The sequence below is a fragment of the Sturnus vulgaris genome, chromosome 1, assembly GCF_052056855.1.
Source record: "Sturnus vulgaris isolate bStuVul1 chromosome 1, bStuVul1.hap1, whole genome shotgun sequence".
Lineage (NCBI taxonomy): Eukaryota > Metazoa > Chordata > Aves > Passeriformes > Sturnidae > Sturnus > Sturnus vulgaris.
Window position 1 is genome coordinate 154,088,029 of NC_142243.1, and position 20,412 is coordinate 154,108,440.

A 20,412-nucleotide genomic window follows, 5' to 3' on the forward strand; every position below is an offset into this window, starting at 1 on the left:
TGATTTCCCAGCTAAAAAATAACCCCCTGAGATGTTTCCAACCAGTTTCCCGAGGTGTCCCAAAGCTGTCATTCCTGGTGGCAGTGCACCCTGGAGTGTCTGAGAACACAAGGTCTGAAACAGGGTCTGGGCAGTGTCAGAGTCACTCCAGGAGCTGGAATGATGCACCTGCATCCAGTGCCTGATCCCTTTGGGAACTTCAGGTGGCCTTTACAGCACTCAGCTGGGGGCTGCTCCAAAAGCCTTTTCCTGTACACTTGTGTGCCCAATTGCCCAGGGATTCACACACAGCTGCTGAGCTGTGATGTTTTGTCTGTATTTACCCAGCTTTGACCTCAACCTGTACAATTTCATGTCAGTGCATGATCCAATGAGACAAGCAGGAATTTATTTTAGAAGTTGCAGCATTTCTGTTTGCCAGAAAGTGACAGAGGAGTCCAGTACCTCTGGAGATATCCCTCTTTTCTCCACACCCTCTGCTCCCCAGGACTCTCTCCAGGCTGTTGTATTGTGAACTGTGCACCATTGCCAGCAGGTAATAGGAGTAGCCACCATTAAACAAGGTAGATGTAAAACTAAACTCGGGGAACCACTTCAGCTCACAATAATAGTGCCCATAATTTTTAGGGCTGCATAAACGTGCTGCATATTTTTGGAATGACAGTTCTTACCGTGTTATCTCTGTGCATTTTATTTATGCATTTTACTTTCTATTTTATTTTATGTTGTTTTAGCATGCTGAATACACCTGTAGCACAAAGGAGTGGAAGTATCTGAATTCTTTGGCTCCCTCCTGTGAAAATGACCCCTCAAGTGTGTAGTGGATTTGGGAGCAGTGTCAGTTCCAGAGGGCTCCTATCTCTGCTGCAATGAATCCACATGGAAAGGTTGTTTTAAAGGCAAATGCTTGCCCCTGTGTTATTTCAATGATGAAGCAAGGATAGACCCATTTGTACCCATTTGGAAGGGGAGGTGATTATTGGTAGACTCCATTCTCATATCCAAAATTGTAATGTTTTGAGAGAGGTCCCATCCAGGTCTCTTCCAGGATTCAGGAGTGTTTGGGGTTTGATAAATCACCTTCAGATAAACACTGGGGGTCTGAAGTGTTCCTGGTAGGGATTATTGGGGGTTACAGCTATGCAATCCCAGAACATCAGTCTCTAGAAAGATTATTTCCAGTGATGATCTCAGGACTGTTTCTACTCTACTCTGGGAGACAGCCCTAGCAGAAATCATTACTGGAGCTTTTTTTCCCTGTGATGTTGTGCACAAGTGTCCATCCCCAGGGAGGCAGCAGGGAAGAGCTGCACTCAGGGTTTGCACTGCCCCCTCTCTATCCCAAGAATCTCTTGTTCCTAAGAAATAGTGATCCTGACTTTGTTCATCTTTAGTCACTTCAAATTTTCCCAGTAAAGGCAATGCCTTTATTTCTTTTATTGATCTCCATGTTGCTTCTCCATCAGATGAGGTTGTAACCCAGTCTGCATTTGGGAGAAGGACACTTTTCTTCTCCTCCCCATTTGGGAACAAAAATATTCACAGGATCACGGCAACTGGAGGAGAACACATTAAGGAATGCCCTGGAAAGGTTGCAACCAGCACATGGTTGGAGTTAAACATCAGAAAGAGACTTAGAATGAGGCCAAGATTGACAATTCCTTCTCAGGCTGAGGGATCTTCTTCCCTAGAGTGTTTTGCCACTGTGGGTGGGCTGGCAGCCCCCAGAGGAGAGGATTGTTTGATGATCTCCTCATCTATACCTCAGGAAGCACTGACAGCCCCCATGTCCTGTTTCCATCCCTGAGGATGAGGGGGACACGACATTCCCAGGCCAGTGCTGAGGGACAAGGACAAAGCACTGGGAACAGATTCTGAGTCACTTATCTCAGTGAAAGCTGAAGGGAATCTGGGGGATCCCCAGCAGGATAAAAAGAGGAGTCAGAGCCATGGGTGACCCAAAGGGTCAGAGGGAGCAGAAATGGGCAGCGGGTTAAATAGTGCCCAAAGCTTCACACTTTTAGCCCCATTCCTCCTCTTTTTCTCCTCCAGGACATCCACAAGATGTTCTTGGTTTGGAGACACATCAATTACATTTGGAATGGCCTTGACCATCACTGATTGTGTGTCTGTGGGGGTGAGATAAAGCACAAGGCAGGACGGAGCTCTGGCCACCACTGTATCCATCCAGAGAGAGTGAGCCATGGGGACAGCAGCCTCACCCAGCACTAATGCACTCTTGGCAAGCTCCTGGCCATGCTGAAACACCTTCAAGATCAGCTCAAGCAGCAGGAGGACCATTATCATTGAGAATATTTGATGTATACAAGCGTGATAATAGCCAGGTTTGAAGGATATTCCACAGCTCCCAGCTGTGTCCGTGCCCAACCATGGACATGGGCATCACTGCAGTTCTCTGAGAGATGGTTCCAAAGGGATTTGTGGTGGCTGGGACCCCAGATTTATGGGCCAGGGCACTGGGGAACACACACAAAGATCACTACTAGGCATGGGCCCATAACATCCCACAAAACCTTTTCCATCAGCTCAGAAAATTTCTGAGTTGCAGTGGTCAGTGTGACAGCCAGGGACAAGGGGTGGCTGATCTAGGCTGGCATGGGTGACATGAAACAGCATTCACATTAAAAAAAAAAAAAAAAAAAAAAGGAAAAAAAAAATCAAAACAAAATCAAAACAAAACAGAAAAAGAGACTTTTTTTTCCCCTCCTCTGAGTATTTTCTGCAGGGCAGTGTGACCTCGGTGCTCTACTTTACAGACTGCAATAATGGACACATTTTATTGAGTCTGTGGGCAGCCTGCCATCAGTCTGGTCTGGAGGTCTGAAGTCAAAGGGCAGAGATGGCAAGTATCCCTTATTTTGTTTACTTCCAGGGACACATCTTTGCACTACAGGGACACTATTTATTTCCTTGTGCTCACAGGGAGCTGAACTAGAACTTGGATTTTTTAAATAGCTTTCTCTAAATAAACTTTGTAAAGCCCTAGCCCAGAAAAGGCTATTATGTCCACGTATTTTGACGAGACTCTTACTAATTCCACAGAGCCCTAAGGAGGGAAACCTATTTAAAAACATTCGTTAGGAGAGCTGTGACTAATCTGAGCTGACCTAATTAACCCAAAATGTCCTGTGTGGAAATTGTTGTGGATGCTGAATAAAAGGCCCAGGCTGAATGCACATAAATTTTCTGTCTGCACTTTCATTCCCAAGGAAGCAGTCAGTACTTAAAGTGTTATTTCTGGATTGGTATTCAGAGCCTACACCTTGCCAGTGGCTTCTTCCTGCAAGAAAGCTAAATGCTTTCACCTCACTGTAGAAAAAAAAGAAAAAAAAAGTGGTGCACTTGACAGCAGCAAATTCTTTTTACACTTGGTAATATAAGCAGGTTTAATCTACGTGTGATGTCTTCACAGGAAACACCTGCCCTCAGCTAATTGGGAGAGATCCAGTGAATTCAGGCAGTGGAGCATTGTACAGCTGTGCACAAAGCCTTTTGTCATTAGGAATAGTCATCCCAAAATAAAGTGGGTCAGCTGGACCCTGGAGTATCTTCTTTTTTTCTCCCCCTGACTGTAAGGGAACCTCCAGGCAAGGAGCTGTGGTATAGATGTTTCTACAATAGGCTTAGCAGGATTGGTGAGATGAATCCTGCCCTGAATCTCAGGGCTTGGTGCCTGCTGGGCTCTCCAGATGATGCTCACACCAGAGAAGGGCACAGGGTTACTGGGTGGGGAGTCCACCAGGAAGGTTTTGCACCTTGGCAGCAGAAGATCAGGGAGGTGAGAAGCAAGACAGTGTTTAACAAACTGCACAGTAGCCTTATGTACACAGGGAACTGCTGGAGTCAACAGAGATGTGTAAAAATAACCTGAGGAAGTGACTTTCCCCAAGTTAGATGTGAGGGATGCAGAGAAAAATGCCTCAGGGGAGATGTAAAAGACCTTGGCCCACTGGTTTTGGCAGAGGGTTCAGAAAGGGGAGGTTGTAGAGTTATTTGCCAGGGTGAACCTGCAAAACCAAGGCACAATTTGGATGGGTGGACCAGTGACAAATCCAGTCTGGAGCTGATGGACATTCAAGGAATGTATGGCAGTCAAGGAAATGGTGTTTGCAAAAGGCAGGAGCCAAAAGAAATTGCTCTGTTGGCTCACTGGTGTTTGAGTTTTGGTGTTTGGATCATCCAGGGAAGCAGAGAATCTTAAAAACAGAGAATGGTTTTTGTTGGAAGGGACCCTAAAATCATCTGGTTACAACCTCTGAGAAGGGGAGAGTCTGTAGCACAGATTTGAGCAGACAACAGGACATTCATGGGTCAGTGTCAAGGAGAAAGGATGAGATTTCCATTTGGAATGTAGCTGGCAAAGACAGGTATTTTTATGGGACCTTTGCATGACAGTGATGGGTATATGTGCCTGTGGGTTAATTTTCCTGGAGAAAAGTAATGAGGAGGGGTCTGGAGACCCACCATCAGAAAAACAACAAAAAAACCCCAGAAGTTAAGATCAGATTCTAGGAACTGAGAAGAAACAAAATCTTAAAAACCAGAAAAGATTGTAACCTTGCAATTGTAAACAGTGCAAAGAAAGGAGACAGATGATAAAGAACAACAAATAGGCAGCTCCTCTCCATTCCTAAAAGGTATGGGACACTCTGAGTTTAGAATATGCACATGAACTTGGAACAGCACTTCTTTTTTAAGGGAAAAATTATTGATCAGGATAAACTGACACCACTGCTTTTGGGCTCTCTGGCAGAAAGTGCAGGCTGAAATTAATTTTTATTTTTTTTTAAAAAGAAATTATATCCTTGTTATTCTCATCACTGACTGGAGGCATTTGCAATGCTGGGTTGTCCCTCCTTGGTGTAGGATAACATAATGAATGATGCTTGTTTGGGCAGGAAGCAGAGGAGGAAACACTCTGCCAGTATCAATGCATCACTGGTGCAGCCCTGCATCTGCAGGTCCTGAATATTTTGGGACAGATTCTCTTGAATCATAAAGTTATCTCTCTCCTCCAGGATGATGCTTTTACAGGGGCACCACCCTCAGATAAGAGGACTTTATTCCACAGCCAATTCTGTCCTATTTATAGATGAGGCTTGATCCCAGCCTGCAGATACCACTTCACATCTGAGCTGGGCATGTGTGAGTCAGGTTCCCTTGAGTTAATTTTTCCCTTCAGGGAGAAAATCGCAGAGGATTCCTGAAGAGAAATCCCATTCCTCACTATGGAGTGACAGGAATGAGAAAGAGAATTGTGGGTAAACTCCACTGTCTTGAATTTACATGAGCTTAATTTTCACCCCTCCAAAGCTGACTGGGTAAAAACACCTGTCAAAGGAGGCAGAAGGATGAGATTCTGGGTTAAAAAGCATCACACACCACTGAGTACAGCACTCCAAGGTGTCATGTGTGAGGCAGGATGAGTTAGGAGATAAATCTGAGCACAATATAAGGATCAGAATGGAAGCAGCATTTTTTCAAAAGGTACCAACCACTCCATCCTTCTCCTGCTTCAGTGTGGAAACAGCATCTGGATGGGCTGGAGGGATGCCAGGGAGAGCAGGGCAGTCCCATGTCATGGACCAAAGCAGGGAACAGAGACAGGCTTCCTCTTTTTTATATCTTTATGTCTTTTGTTTGATAATAGCCCTTTTAATCTGTGCTTGGGACAGAATAGTAATAATGTTTAATTTAATAATATTAACACAATTATTTTCTAGCAATAATCATGAAACAACAGCAATAATAATAACAGTAACAACAGCAACAGATTTCTTCAGTGTTTGTGAGAAAATGGGAGATCCTAAGCCATAATCTCCACTTAAAAGCAAATTTTTTTAAAAAACTTTTTTTAATATCTACAGAGCCTGCTACCAGAAAGTCCAGTCCATTTTGCTGTTTTGAGAAGATTCAATGGTTGTGTGATTATTTCACAGGTGTCCAGTGCTCATCTCTCATCTGTGTGCAAACTGTTATCTTTGCAGAGAGACCACCACATAACTGGTGGCATTGCTATATTGAAAATACATTATTTTTTTCTTTAAGAGGATAAGTAAAGGCACAGAAATGGAGCTGTGCATAACCTGTGTTTCATCTCTCTGCTCCTCGCTGGCCAGGGACTTCAGCCTGTCAAAAAGCCTAAACACATCCCAGCATGGGGAGCTGAATAATGTAACTGCAACTCCCAGCAATGCTGTCAGGAAGCCTGGAAATGCCTTTTTCTGGGTCCCTTGTTTGCAGCAACATTTCACCATCCAGATTTTTCCAGGTGACATGAGGCAAAGCTGCTGAAAAAGAAAATAAGTAACTGGTGTTTATCGAAGGTAGGATAAACTGGCAAGGTTTTTGTGCAATCAGGTAACCTTTCCCCTTTTACTTCATCTCTCCTCTTCCTTTTCCTTTCCTCTCTTCCCCACTCCTCTCCAAGGCTGGTGTGGGTGAGGGTTGGCTGCTCACTAAGGTCAGTTACCCACTGGCAAGAACCAAAAGAACAAAACCTTACACTGGGAGCAATTTGGGGCAGGAAGTGTTTATTCAGTGTCTCCCATCCAGGATGTCACACAGCGAGGCCCTGACCCGGTTGAGACTGTCATGAGTAATATATAAATCAGTATTAATCATCGTGAGCAGCAGCCACCTTGGGATGAGAAAATGATTCATTACTCCAATCTGCTGAATTATTCACTCTTCTGGTGCAAAAATGGCATGAAATATGAGCTCTGAGGATGTGGAGGCTTTTATCATGATAGGGATTTCATTCTGGTACCAGAGGTAAACTACAGCTGGCATTAAAAAAAAAAAAAGAAATCTATCTGAGATTTGTGATGAAAAATGTGGGAGTATTTTATCGAATAACACATTTTATTAAAAATACCACTTCTTTTGTCTACACTTTTTTTTTTGTATTCTAACACAGAAACAGCTTGTTTAAATCTTCACCATCCAAAATTATACTCATCACCATACAGCATAAAAAGAATTAAAAATATTTAAAAGTTGAAATTTCAGTTTTATAAAGGATGAGTTGTTGGAGATTTTTTCCAGAAAGAGAAGTAAATATTTACTGAAAATAAGAGTTTCTCTCAAAAATGAGACATTTTTCAATTGACTGTATGAGCTTCTGGGAATAAAGGTTTCTTTAAAGTTATTGACAAATTACATGAATATGAAAATTTGGGAGAAATTCAATAAGGTGAGTATCAGGGAGCACATGAGTTAAAGTTAAAATCTCCTGCACTGGTCTACAAACAAAAAGTCTGCAGAAAACTGTCATTTGCTCAGAAAATTAAACTGCACCCAATATTATTATCTGGCCAGCGAGACCATGAAGCACAGAAATATATTTTGAGAGATTTATTTTTAATATAAATTTTAACCTAAATTTCCCTTTCACTTTGCCGCTGTGGTTCTCCTGGAGCATTGTGGCAGCACCTTGATTTCTGGAATGATTCTTTGCCCTGATCCTGTTATTCTGGTTGTTGGTGGTGGTGATTGTTGCCTTCATGTGTCCTGCAGAGCAAAAAAAGAGAAGAGAGTTCCACAGAGTGAGAGCTGTAATTTAATGCAAATGAAAGAGACAATCTCGTTCTGAAAGATCAAAACAAACTCTGTGAATACCTTTTCTCTGCCAGTCCCTTTTCAATAGCTGGAGCAGTGGCAGAGATGACAGCTACCAGTGCTATCAGCTTTGCTATCTCATACAGAGAGGTTACCTGAGCTCTGAAGACAGATTTATTTTGAGTAAATTATTGCATTTCCATCATCTGGTTCTTGGATCATAATAGCCATAATAATAATTCTGGCCATTTGATATCTATTTCTAATTCTAATATCATTTTTCTTGAGGGCACTTTCAGCTAAACAATATTGGTTTTACTGCCTGTGTAGGAAATAAAACCACAGTACACAAAGAGCGACGTAAATTAAATAAACCAAACCAATAAAGTGCTTTAAAACCTTTTGCCTCATTGGAAGTATTTAGGGATGTGAATGAATTAGGATATTGGTTTTCCTTTTCCATCCCAGTCTTTCCAAAGACTGCCAGCAGGGGATACACCTTCAAGAATGTTAATGAATGCCAGCCTAATGAGATCCCATTAATATTATTAAATTACCCAGAAAACACTATTCATCACTGTAAACTCATTTAGCAGGGAAGAAACTCACCTGAATTACTGTAGGGTCCTTGGCAGTTCCCCAAACCCTGTGATGAGCAAGGCAGGCTCCTGACAGTTTACTGACACTGATGCTGTTTTCTGGAGCTCCCAGCACCCCATCCTCACTCTGGACTTTGGCAGGATCTTTGTGTCTTGAGGAAAAGTTGTGTGGAGAGAGGAGATCCACTTCCAGGATGATAGAGAGGGATGGGCATCCCATTGCCCTCCTCCCCTTTTCCCAGCAGGGGAAAGTTTTCCTACCCAACAGCCTGTTCCTGCAGATTGCTGGGGGCTCTGGGGTGTGGGGTGAGGAGGAGCAGCCACCCAGCTTCATCCATCCACTGGAGCCCAGATGATGGATGAGCCCAGCCCTGGCAGAATGATTAGCATATAACTCATAAAACCCAGTGAACTCACAGAGCAGGGCAGGGAGAGGAACCCACAAGGGAGAAAGAGAAACGTTAAATTAAAATCAGGCTGTGTAAGCATGAAGACAAAGTTCACCTTCCAGCCTGGGTGAGCACCCCAGCATCAATCAGGCTGCTATTCAAGCAGAAATTATGGCATGGGAGAGAGGGATGGATGAAGTTTTTTATGTGTTCTTGTGTTCTATACAGTTGGCTTTTCAGAGATTGGGTTCCCCACTGCCCTTCCCAAATGAACTTCCCAGGTCGATTTTGCTTGAACTTATTCCCCTCTGAGGTAAACCTCATCTAAAGACTCCTGTGGCTGGAAAGCTTCCTGATGGTGAAGGATGTGGAGATGTTGGTTTGGTTGAACATGAGCTAGCTGGTGCCCAGGTGAGCAAGAAGGCCAGGGGCACCTGGCTTGGATCAGCACTAGTGTGGCCAGCAGGACCAGGGCAGTGATTGCCCCACTCTGCTGGGCACTGGGGAGGCCACACCTCGAGTCCTGGGGTCAGTTTTGGACCCATCACAACAAAAAAGGCATTGAGGTGCTGGAGCGTGGCCAGGGAAGGGAGCCCAAGGCTGATGAGGGAGCTCAGCCTGGAGAAAAGGAGGCTCAGGGGGAGCTCCCAGCCAGAAGGGTGTAGCTGGTGGGGGTTGAGCTCTTCTCCCAGGGAACAATGGACAGGACAAGAGGAAATGGCCTTCAGCTGTACCTGGGGAGATTTAGGTTGGGCATTAAGAAATTTTTTTTCATGGAAAGCGTTGGCAAGCATTGAAATAGGCTGCCCAGGGAAGTGGTACAGTCCCCATCCCCAGAGGGATTTAAAAGCTGTGTGTGGCACTTGAGGACATGCTTTAGGGGTGGCTTTGGAATTGCTGGTGGAAAGGGTGGATGCAATGATCTTGGATGACATTTCCAACCTGAACAATTCTATGAACTTTTTTGTTGGAGAGAGAAAACTGCATGAAGAAGCTGATAAAAGCTCACAGCTTCTGTGTGACTGTCCATCTGTATTCTTAAATTGTAGGATACTTCTCTACATTCAAGAGTGAAGGGGTCAAACTTGATCTGAAGTGAATTACAGGACACAAGTCTAGAAAAATATTGCAGAAATTTACTGTGATGGAAAGCTGAAGTTACACAAAAGAGCGAGGATACCCTCCAAGCCAAAATGGCAAAAGATGATGTGAATCCACGTTTGCATTTAGCACAGGGACAAACCTGTCCCACTCTTCCTCATCTGACTTGCTACCAATAATATTGTTGTGGCCAGCAATTACTGGAGCAATTGCAGTGGTCATTTTTATGTGACACACAACAATTCCTCTTCCCAATGAATCTTTGCTGCAACACTGGGACATAGCAGTGAAAAATACAGGTGCTCATTATCAGCACTGCAGTTTATTAGGCACAATTTGATATCTCGGCATAATTTGATACAGCTTGGCAAGAGTTTAAAAGCCAGCGAGCTGAAAATGCCTGTCCAAGCTCTCCTCATCTCCAACTTGATAACTAATCATTGCAGACTGGTGATTTTACACTGAAACACATCTGGTGACATATAGAAATGGAGTGTATAATTCATAACAAACCATTTGGTCCGTTTATCTACTTAGAAGTGGCTCACAAAGAGATCACAGCTTTCTGAAGAGCAGCACATTTGCCATACGCTGCCTGCCAATAACTCTTGGTGTGTAGACAGTTCATGAGCACTTGGCTGTGAGCATTGAATGTTTTGGCCTATGCCCATTTTGGAACAACTGTGCTGCTTTCATCTCTTCTTGGAAATGAACCCATTCAAAGTCTGGCAGTATTTAGGTGGGAGACTGCTTGGGAATCCTGGATGCTTTACCAACAAGCCAAAGAAAAGCAGGTAAACAACAGAAACCAGATCAGGAAAAGAGGACCCAAGCCGTGTTGATGAATGGGAATAGAATAAATCAGAATCCTGTTGCTCCTAATTAATGTTCCAGCCCCCAGTAGCATTCTGTTCCCAGCCTGATAGACTTTGCATTAAATATTGTTAAGGGCATTGTTCTGGGTGAAGATTAGCTAGTTAAGGGAAGAAAATGGCTTAAAATGCTAATTTTGGCATTATTTAATAATGTCATAATAATAACAGTGATGCTATAATTTTGGACTGTATAATTCTCTCTGAGATCATGTTAACATAAACCAACTCTTGCACAGATATTATATGACAGCTCTTAATATTCCTGCTGTTATCAAATACTAATCCATGACTGTCTTCCTTTAGTCATCTGAATATCCACTCCCTTTGGGTGGCCCTATGGGACATCCCCTAAGTGATGTTTTTAAGCAATGATGAACACTCAGGCTGAAAAGAAACTCAGGCATTGTATTCAGCCTCTGCAACAAAAAGCAAGCTGGGGAGATTGTACATTTTGAGACAATATCAAATTTATTTTAAAGGTTTGCAAACAAAATGACAGGTGTGGATACACAGAGTGTCCCAGACCAAAGATGTCCAGGCCAGAACAAACTCACAGAGACAAAATGAGAATAAAGATCAATGAGGCAGAGAAAAAGAGTATTTTCACTCCTCCCATTGTCAATTGATAGAAAATTTTTGTATGGAAGACTTTTGTGTCTGTTTGGAGGTGATTTATGCAAATGATCTTGGTTCTGATGTAACCAGGGTGTTCTCATTATCTCTGTAATGACTAAATATTGCTAATTAGGTACAATTCATAGACTCATAAAATCTTTAGAAGAAGAGATAAGAGAATAAGGGTAATTAAGTCATATTTTTGAACTCTTTCTTAAATCCTATTGGTTCTCCCTGTATCAAGATCAATAATATATGTTTACTGAAAGCATCCTGCCTGAGAAAGCAAATACATTTGCTCTGAGAACATCAGGAGATGAGATTCTGTCTCCTCCCTGGACAGTTTGTTTCAGTGATTAATCACTGTTAATAATGTGTGTCTTTCCTCTAATTTGGATTTTTCTGTCTTTGGTTTTCTGCTTGTGGTGTTTGCTTTGCCTTTCTCTGCTAGATTGAAAAGCTTGAACAGCCACAGTTTCCTCTGGTGCAGGTAGGTCTGAGCCACAACCTAGGCACTGTTTTTCTTTTTTTTTTTTTTAATATTTTTTCAATAAACAGCATGACCTCTTTATGTCTCATTTAATAAGGAAACTTTCTCTTCATCTTAACTTCTAGTGCAGTATTTTCCAGAACCCCCAGTGACCTTTTGAAAAAGATCAGCCACAAAGTGACGCAAATTCAGCAACACCAGCTTGACCAACTCTCTCTGTAAATAGAGAATTGCTTTTCACTCCCACTCACTTCTCCCTTGGTCAGCCAGCCAAGGGCTGCTCTTGCCACAATGTTGTGTTGGGAGGTCATGGCTGGTTGTCATTCAGCTCCCAAATTCCTGTTTGCAACCCCTGTGAGCTGGAAAATCATATTCTGTTCTGTGAGTGCAGCCTGTGCTCCTTGTTCTTGGCATTTGGCTGGATGACACTGCTGGAATGGGCCCAGGTTGTCCTGAAGGACTTCTCCATCCCCATGACCCATTGCTGTGGCCATAACTCCTACTGACCCCTGCCCTGCTTGCCTTTGGAAATGTCTCTGGCATCCCCAGGTGTGTGGGAACTTAACCTTGCCAAGGCTGAAAATCTCAGCAAGTTTTGAGATGTCCTAAAACAGAGTAAAAAAATGTTTATTCAAGGCTTCAGGAGCAGCTGAGGTCACTTGGGTCTCTCAGCCTGAAGAAGATGAGGCTGAGGGGAGACCTCATTGTGGTCTTCAACATCCTCATGAGGGGAGAACTGATCTTTTCTCTGGTGACCAGTGACAGGACTCAAGGGAATGGCCTGAGGTTGTGTCAGGGGAGGTTTAGGTTGGATTTTGGAAAAGGTTTCACATCCAGAGGGTGGTCAGGCACTGGAATGGGGTCTCCAGTGGTCACAGCTCCAAATCTGACAGAGTTCAAGAAGTGTTTGGATAATGTTGGCTCATGGTGGGACTGTTGGGGGTGTCCTGTGCAGGATCAGGGCTGGACTTTGATGATCCTTGTGGGTCATTTCCAGCTCAGGATATTCCATAATGGCATTACTTGCACACAGTTAAATTTTTGGTCTTTCTAAGTCTTGGCATCATTCTTATATCAATTTCATGACAGTTTGAGATTTTCCCACCTTACTTATTCTTTCTTAAAACTTTGTCCTTTTCTGTTTGCCCTCCCATCTGAGATTTCTAAGAAATGCTGAGTAAAATAAATAATGCAAAAAAAGTGCAGAAGAAGTCAAGTGCAAGGTTCTGCACCTGTGTTAGAACCATTCTGGTATCAATAAAGACTGGGGGATGGATGGATTGAGAGCAGCCCTGAGGAGAAGGATGTGGGGATACTGGTGGATGAAAATTTGGACAATACAATGTGGTGAGAAATCCCCAGAGAGGCTGAGGATGCCTCATCAGGAGAAGGGTTCAGAGCCAGGTTTGCTGAGGCTTTGAGCAAACTGATAACAAAGTCCCAGGCAACAAGTGATAGGACAAGAGAAAATGGCCTCAAGTTCCACCAAGGGATGTTCAAGCTGGATATTTTGAAAGTTTTTTTCACCAGAAGAGGAGTCAAGCATTGGACTAAGCTGCCCAGGGAAGTGGTGGAATCATCATCTCTAAAAGTGCTCAAAAAACATGTGGATGTGGCACTTGGGGACACAGTTCATTGGTGAAGATGACAGTGTTAGGTTAACAGTTGCACTTGATGATCTTAGAGGTCTTTTTCCAACCCAAACCTTTCTCTGATTCTATGAAAAAAAAAAAAAAACCAAAACAAACATAAATGCCTTTTTTTATCTGCATGAAAAAAATCCAGTATATACAGAAGAAGTATAGAAGCAAATAGCCATAATAAATGACCAGAAACACAAAGATAACAGCCCTCTATATAGATACTTCTACTTGAGGGTTTCACTTTATCAGGAAATTCTAATGGCTTTTTAGTCAAAGTTATCTTGTCTTGATTGTGGATGCTTGGCTTTGGGCCATCTAATAAATTATTCCTAAAAGACTCTCAATTTTCATTCACAATTTCCTGTCTACACTTATGTCAATTTCTCTCAAAATTTTTCTCAGCTTTGAGGAATGAGCCCTTTTAGCACACAAAGCACATATTTAATGTTTGAGACTGTCCTTTCCATGCCCATAATAAATGTGATCACCACAGGGAAATGATAGGGAGATGAAAATGATAAGTCCACAGTGTGATTTTTTTTCAACTTTGGATGAAATTTTCAAGTTTCTAGATCACCTGGAAGAAATTATCAGAGCTCCATTTCAGGGAGAGATACTGCACTGTTAAAATATCTAAAACTGTGTGGGCAAGACAGGTTTCATGCTTTGTTCTTTGTATATAGCTCATTAATGATAAAATTAAGTTCAAATTCAAGTGGATTTTCAGGAATGCACAAGTGAAATGAATTTGTCATGTCTTACAGTCAGGTAATATTTTTATATGATATTTAAGGAACGCTGAAGCATGCAAGAAATCATGAGAAGAGGAAAAGTGAAAATGGAGTGAAATCAAGCTCCAAACAGTGTGAAAAGTTTTTAAAATGCCCAAGTCCTATTGCCTCTTGCTGTGATCTGGCATTCAAAAAATCTTACCAAAAAGTCAAGTTTGTCACCTATATTTTCAGATATCAGCTGGGGAGTTTGATGTAGGAGTTACTATGAGAGTGACTTTTTCTCTGTTTGCTGACAAAGAGATCTGCTCAAACTCTTCTGGTTTGAATTCACAACATATTCAGCAGTGTATGCAAATGACCCATTATCATATTATTAATATTTTCCTCAAGGTCATTTGAATGGAGTTTATTCATGCAGAGTATAAGCAAATTGCAGTGAAGATGAGTCTCCAAAGTCATCTGTGTCTTCCCTCATTCCCCAAAATTTGATATCCACATAACACACACCAGCAACCACTGGCAAAACAAGCATTGCCTTTCACAGGGAAAAAAAATGATGTTTTTTCCTTTCATGTAGCTCTAAATTATTTCCTGTCAATATCAAGAGATTTGATCATTCGTGACAGCGAGCTTCCAGCTGGAGTTGGATAAAGTTGAGCTGCTCCTGCAGGGATGGGGCTCTGTTGGATTGGAGGCTGCTCCTGCCACCTGGAATACTGCTGTGATGGAGAAATTCCCATCTCATAAACCCAGAAAACTCATGCCCCAGAGGGAGAGAAGCCACAGCAGCGACCAAGTCATGCTCTAGGCTGGATTTATACTTCAAGCCAACTAAGAATTATACCATTTGTTAAGACAATTAAGTAGATTTTCATCAATATCTATTAGGGCTTGAGTGATACCTCCATAGGGTGATTCATCCCACCATAATCTGGGAGGGGGATCAGGTGTGGGGAGAGAGGAAGATGAATCACCTCTCTAGGTGCTGATCTTGTTCTGTTGAGGGAGGGAGGAGCCAAGACCAGCAGGTTTAGTGGGTGCCCATATCCTAGGTAGGTGTGATGGAGCCAAGCCTAATCACAGGTTGTCTGCACAGGCAGCTGACACCTCTGTTATTAAAGTGATCCCAGTTCTGGGAATAATTGATTGTGGGCAACGTGAAAGATTCAGTGTGTTATTGTTAGAGCAGACCACTAGTTACTCCCTTAAAATGGGAAAGGCAATTTTAACACCCACAAAAATTCCCATGACTTTCTTGTCCCATGGCATAGCAGCCATTCCTCCCAGCTGTGTGTCTTCTTCAAACTTATCTCCTTTTCAGTCCTTCCCCTGCACTTCAGACTTCTTATGCACATATTTCTGTTTTCTTTTTTCTTTTGCCAAATACAAGCTCGATCTCAGTGCATCTTCCTTGGCCTGGCAACCTCTGCATCTCTGCATGTCATAACTCACCACTGATGAGTTCTGGACTTAATCAGCTGACACTGCACACTTAAGCCTGTCATTTGTTCCTTTCTCATGACTTTTAGGTCTGGTGGCCAATATAAGTGAAATCTGACAGAAAGAAAGTATTAAATTCTCACAAGCTTGGGTGGAAATGGCTGGATTCCCAGGTAAAGAGAGGAAGAATTACTGGTTCCACTGGGAGAATGATCCTGACTATTGCAGACACCAAAGTGTGATTTCCCTCCTGCTCCCTTCTGCTGGGCATTAAGAAAATCTCTTTCTATCTGACATCCAATAGGGTTGAATTCAAAATACAATTTCAACATAATCCTTTACAGACAGTGAGATGCAGTTTCCCAGGAAATGAGGTTTTACTATTTCCCACATCCATAGGACCAGCGACCTTCTCTTCATACAACGTTTTGAGCTTGCTCATTTGTGAAATCACTTTTTTCTTCAGGGAGAGGAATCATAGAATTTTTTGCATTGGAAAGGACCTTAAAGATCATCTGCTTCCAACCCTCTGGAACTCTTCCCTGAGGATTACAGACCATGAGATTCTATAGATAAAGCATTACCTTGTTATCTCATGCCACTGACAGCCTAATCCAACACTCCTCAGCTTTGTGTTTGAGTCCTTGCTGCTGCTACAAAATTAACTTCATGGTGGCCAACCTGAAGTTCTGGTGGCCATTGATTTGTTCACATACTTCATTCATAGTGAACAACTCACTTGTGCATTTTCTTACATGTTGTGTAGTTCTCTGCTCAATTTCTCACTGTGCCCTCAACAGACAGATAAGCAGCATTTATTTTCATTGTTGTGCTTAACATTTGGGTTTAATCAGAATTTTCTTAGATTTTATCACCCTTAATTACTTCTCTCAATTCTTTACACCCTGGAAGTAGATCAGTCTGGCCTGTAGGAAGACCAGCCAGTTTTAAAACTCACTGACTGTTTTGCTCTCTTGAAGTCTTTTAAGGAAAACCTGCTATAAGTTATATGCATCTTTTAAGAACTTTGTGAGTCTCATGGTTTACGACAAGCTGAAAAATAAGCAGCCACTCACTCAGGCTCCCCTTTCTCCATCCCACCCTGGTGGTATGGGGAGAAGAATCAAGATAAAGCTTGTAGGTTGAGATAAGAGCAGTTTAATAACTTAAAAGAAAGTAGAATGCAGTCATAAAGATAAATGATAATAAAAAGTGAAACACAAGAGATGCACAATAGAATTACTCCACACCTGCTGACCAGTGCCAGAACCCCCTTCCCAAACCAAGATCAGTCCCTTCCCAGTAACTCCTCCCAGTTTATCTACTGGACAGGATGTTCTGTGGTGTGGAATATCCCTTTGGCCAGTTTGGGTCACCTGTCCAGCTATGCTCCCTCCCAGTTCCTTTTGCAAACCTCCTCTGACAGAGCATGAGACAAGGAAAAAGTCCTTGAGTTTTTAAACACAGCTTAGCAAAAATAAAAACTGTGTGTTAACAACACCATTCTCATTCCAGACCCAAAACACAGGAGTGAAACAGTTATTGAGAAGAAATTAACCTTACCCTGAAACCCAGATAGAGATCCAGTGATATATTATCATATTTTCAAGGGGAAAAAGTTACATGTAGTTCCATGTAGAGAAGGAAAGAACTAATGATTTTTAGGGGGGGAAATAGGTACCTTAACTTAATGGAATTTCTGAATATTCAGGCCATAAATCTCAAAAATCAAGGAATATTTTGAAACAGGCACAGCTTTGGGATTCATAGGCTTTATATTGGAGCTACGTTAAATTTATTCAATATTTTCAGCCCCTTGGGCTGGGGAATAGTTTAACCCACAAAGGCCAGGCTGACACAAGAACTCAATTTTCTCCACAAACAGCATAATTTGTTAACACCAGTGTAATTTGGTCTTTGTAGCTCATCAGTTGAGTTCAATGGTATGTTCAACTCCTGGATGACTAAACCTAATTAAGGTGCCTTTTGAGTCCCAAAAATTACATTCTGTACTTCTTTTGTAGGCAAAACCAGTGCATGGTGTCCCTTGAAGAATTCAAGTCCTTCAAATTCCCCCTGGTCTTGCCAAAAAGAGAGTTATTTATAGGGGCTGAGGGGTAACATTTCCCTGAACTTAGAGTAGAGGCACTGCCTGGTGTGAACCTTCTCATCCTGGAGGAGGTATCTACAGTAGGCTTTCTGATACCTTAAAAATAATTTTCTCTGTGAGTATGGAGTGTTCTGATCTTCTGCAGCTCTGTGCTAACAAGTAAAGTGCCTGAATGTCCATTTTTTTCTGGCTTCTTCCTACAACAGCCTCTTCTGTCGTTGTGTCTGGGACTTCTAAAGGAAAGGTCCCACTCAGCAATACGGAATAATGAGATGTTTTCCAGCACCTGTTTTTATTTCCTCACAGGTAAGGACCTCTGTTTAAGGTAAAGCTTCCCATAGTCTTTGTGCCCTGAGCTTTTCTGCTGGAGCCTTCTGCCGGCGACATCTCTGATCCGAACGCATTAAGATCACTCCTCCCCAGATGCCTGCTGGCTTCTGCTTTATTTAGTGCGCCTGGATGCTTTTCTAGGGCTACATCCAAGGTAGTCTCTGACCTTGCTGGTCCTTTAGTCGGCCGTGGTGCACACAGAGCCCTCTGGGATGATGTGGTCAGTCCCTTCCTGCGGGACGTGTCAGGAGCGCCGAATTTCGCCGCGCTCGCTCCTGATGGGACACTCACACAGGGATGCAGCAGTGGCACATTTTTCACAGATGCCTGTGCAAGGCCAAGAATAGGTTCTCACATTCATAATACCAGCACAGCCTGCCCTCAGGGAGGCGAGTAACTCATTTATTTTGCCTTTTCTTATCATTATTTCATCTGATTGCTCCTTTTTTTTGTCCCTGAGACAGTAATGTGCATTTCAGCCGTGTCTTCCATTCTGGGGATCTCAAAGTACTACACAACACGAGTGACTTCAGCCTCCTGCCACTTCAGCAAGGGATGATATTTTCAAGTTTGTCTTTCTGTATTGCTGGGTTTGCTTGGAGAGCAATACTTTCCTTCACATTGAGATATAATCTACACCTTTTTAAGGAGAAATATATATAGATTTAAAGATAACTCAGTCACAGTGGAGGCAATAAATATCTCAGCCAATATTAAGTCCCAACCCAGCTACTGACATCAGTGCAGCACCACAAACTCTGACGGAGTTCATTACAAAACCTCAGAAATTCATGGGGCAATTTAATCTGCATTTTTGCTGGGTGGGCCATTGCCCAAGAGCCAGTCCTTGGGAAGGATTACTGAAAGTTTCTCTGGCAGGTGGATACTTTCCAGTAGTCTCAGAGCTTTTTGGAAACTGTAAAAATATTGTTCCTCTACCAGTGTATTTTGTGGATGTCATGGATTCATACCCTGTGCTAGGTGCTGATTATCACTGATGAGTTGTAATACATGGCATGACAGGATCTGCCTCCATTTCTGGACACTAAAGGAGAATTCTGCCAAAAAGCCCAGGAGAAAATGAGCAATATTATAAATCCTAGAGAGTTTTAGCTGTCCCATGTGCAGGTTGCACCTTGCTTGCTGGGGATAAGAAGTACTTAAGAATTTGTTTCTAAATTTCCCCGTCAGTGTCTGCACTGGAAATTAAGGGGGTCAGGTGGAAAATAAAAAGGAGGAAAACTTGAGCTAACTCCATACTTGGCCCAGAATTAAGTTGGTTAGAGCATGGTGCTGATAATTCCAAGGTTGTAGGTTTGACCCCCATATGGGACATTCACTTAAGAGTTGGACTCAGTGATCTTTGTGGGTCCCTTCCACCTCAGAATATCCCATTATTCTGTGATATTTGCTTACTCAGAAGCTGAATAAAGGTTAATAATGTCATGTGTTGATTATTTTTTATGAGAAACGAGTGAATGTGGCATTGAGAAGCTCCATCAGGAACCATCTGCATAAGCGAGTTCACTCCTGAAGTGACACCTCTAATTTCCTCTTGAGGATTTTCACCCGTGGCCCTTCATCATCTTGACTGTAACGGGCATGACACGATCTGAGCCTCACCTGCTGTTTCCATCCCTTCAGATCAAGGAAGGCTTTGTGATGGCAGCGAGAGCAACGAGGACTGAAATGAGATCACGGCGGTGGCTGAAGGGCGTTTGCTGCTGGAGACCTGGAAAAATCCTTTCCCACTGCCAGGAGAGGAGGTCCCCCTCCATGCAGGGCATTTCTCTGCTTGTGTCACTTCCCTGCCTGTAAGTTACTGTGTAATTACATCATGGCTGGAAGTGTTCATTTAAAAGCTGGAACCATTAGCAGAGGCAAGGCAGCCTCCTTTGTTTAGTGCAAAATTAGATACCAGCGCGAGCCCCAGTTCTAGCTGCATTCATGTTCGTAAATCAAAGTCAAGTATTTCATTAGAGTGTCTGCAGTGTATGTATATAACTCAGCAGCAGAGAGTCTGCTAAGCCTAATGTGTTGCATTTAATTAACATTTAATTAGAGGGTTTTTGTGGGAGGTGCGTAAGTATTTGCCAGGCGGCTCATAAACATGAATCCACATCTCGCTGGCTGGACATCAGTGCTCAGTTCTTCTAAATAAAGGCTGCAAGCTGAAATCATCCTCTCCATCCATATAGATCGAGTCTCAGGATATCTCAAGATTCAAATGTGATTTCAAATTCCACAGTTTAGTTTTCCTATTGGATCTCTCCTTTGGTTTTCTTTTACTGATCTACATGAAGTTGCATTTGAATGATTACATTTACTCCTCTCTTACTCATTGTGGTGAGTAGTTGGGTCATACTGGAATAAATTGCATGCCTTGTTAAGGAAAAAAGAAAAAGCTTAATTTCAGGAGGAAAGCTCTTCCCTTTCAGATATGGGAGTCTGGAAGCTTTTAAGGTTCTGTGGCAGATGCCTCACAATTTAGGTAGCACAGTCATT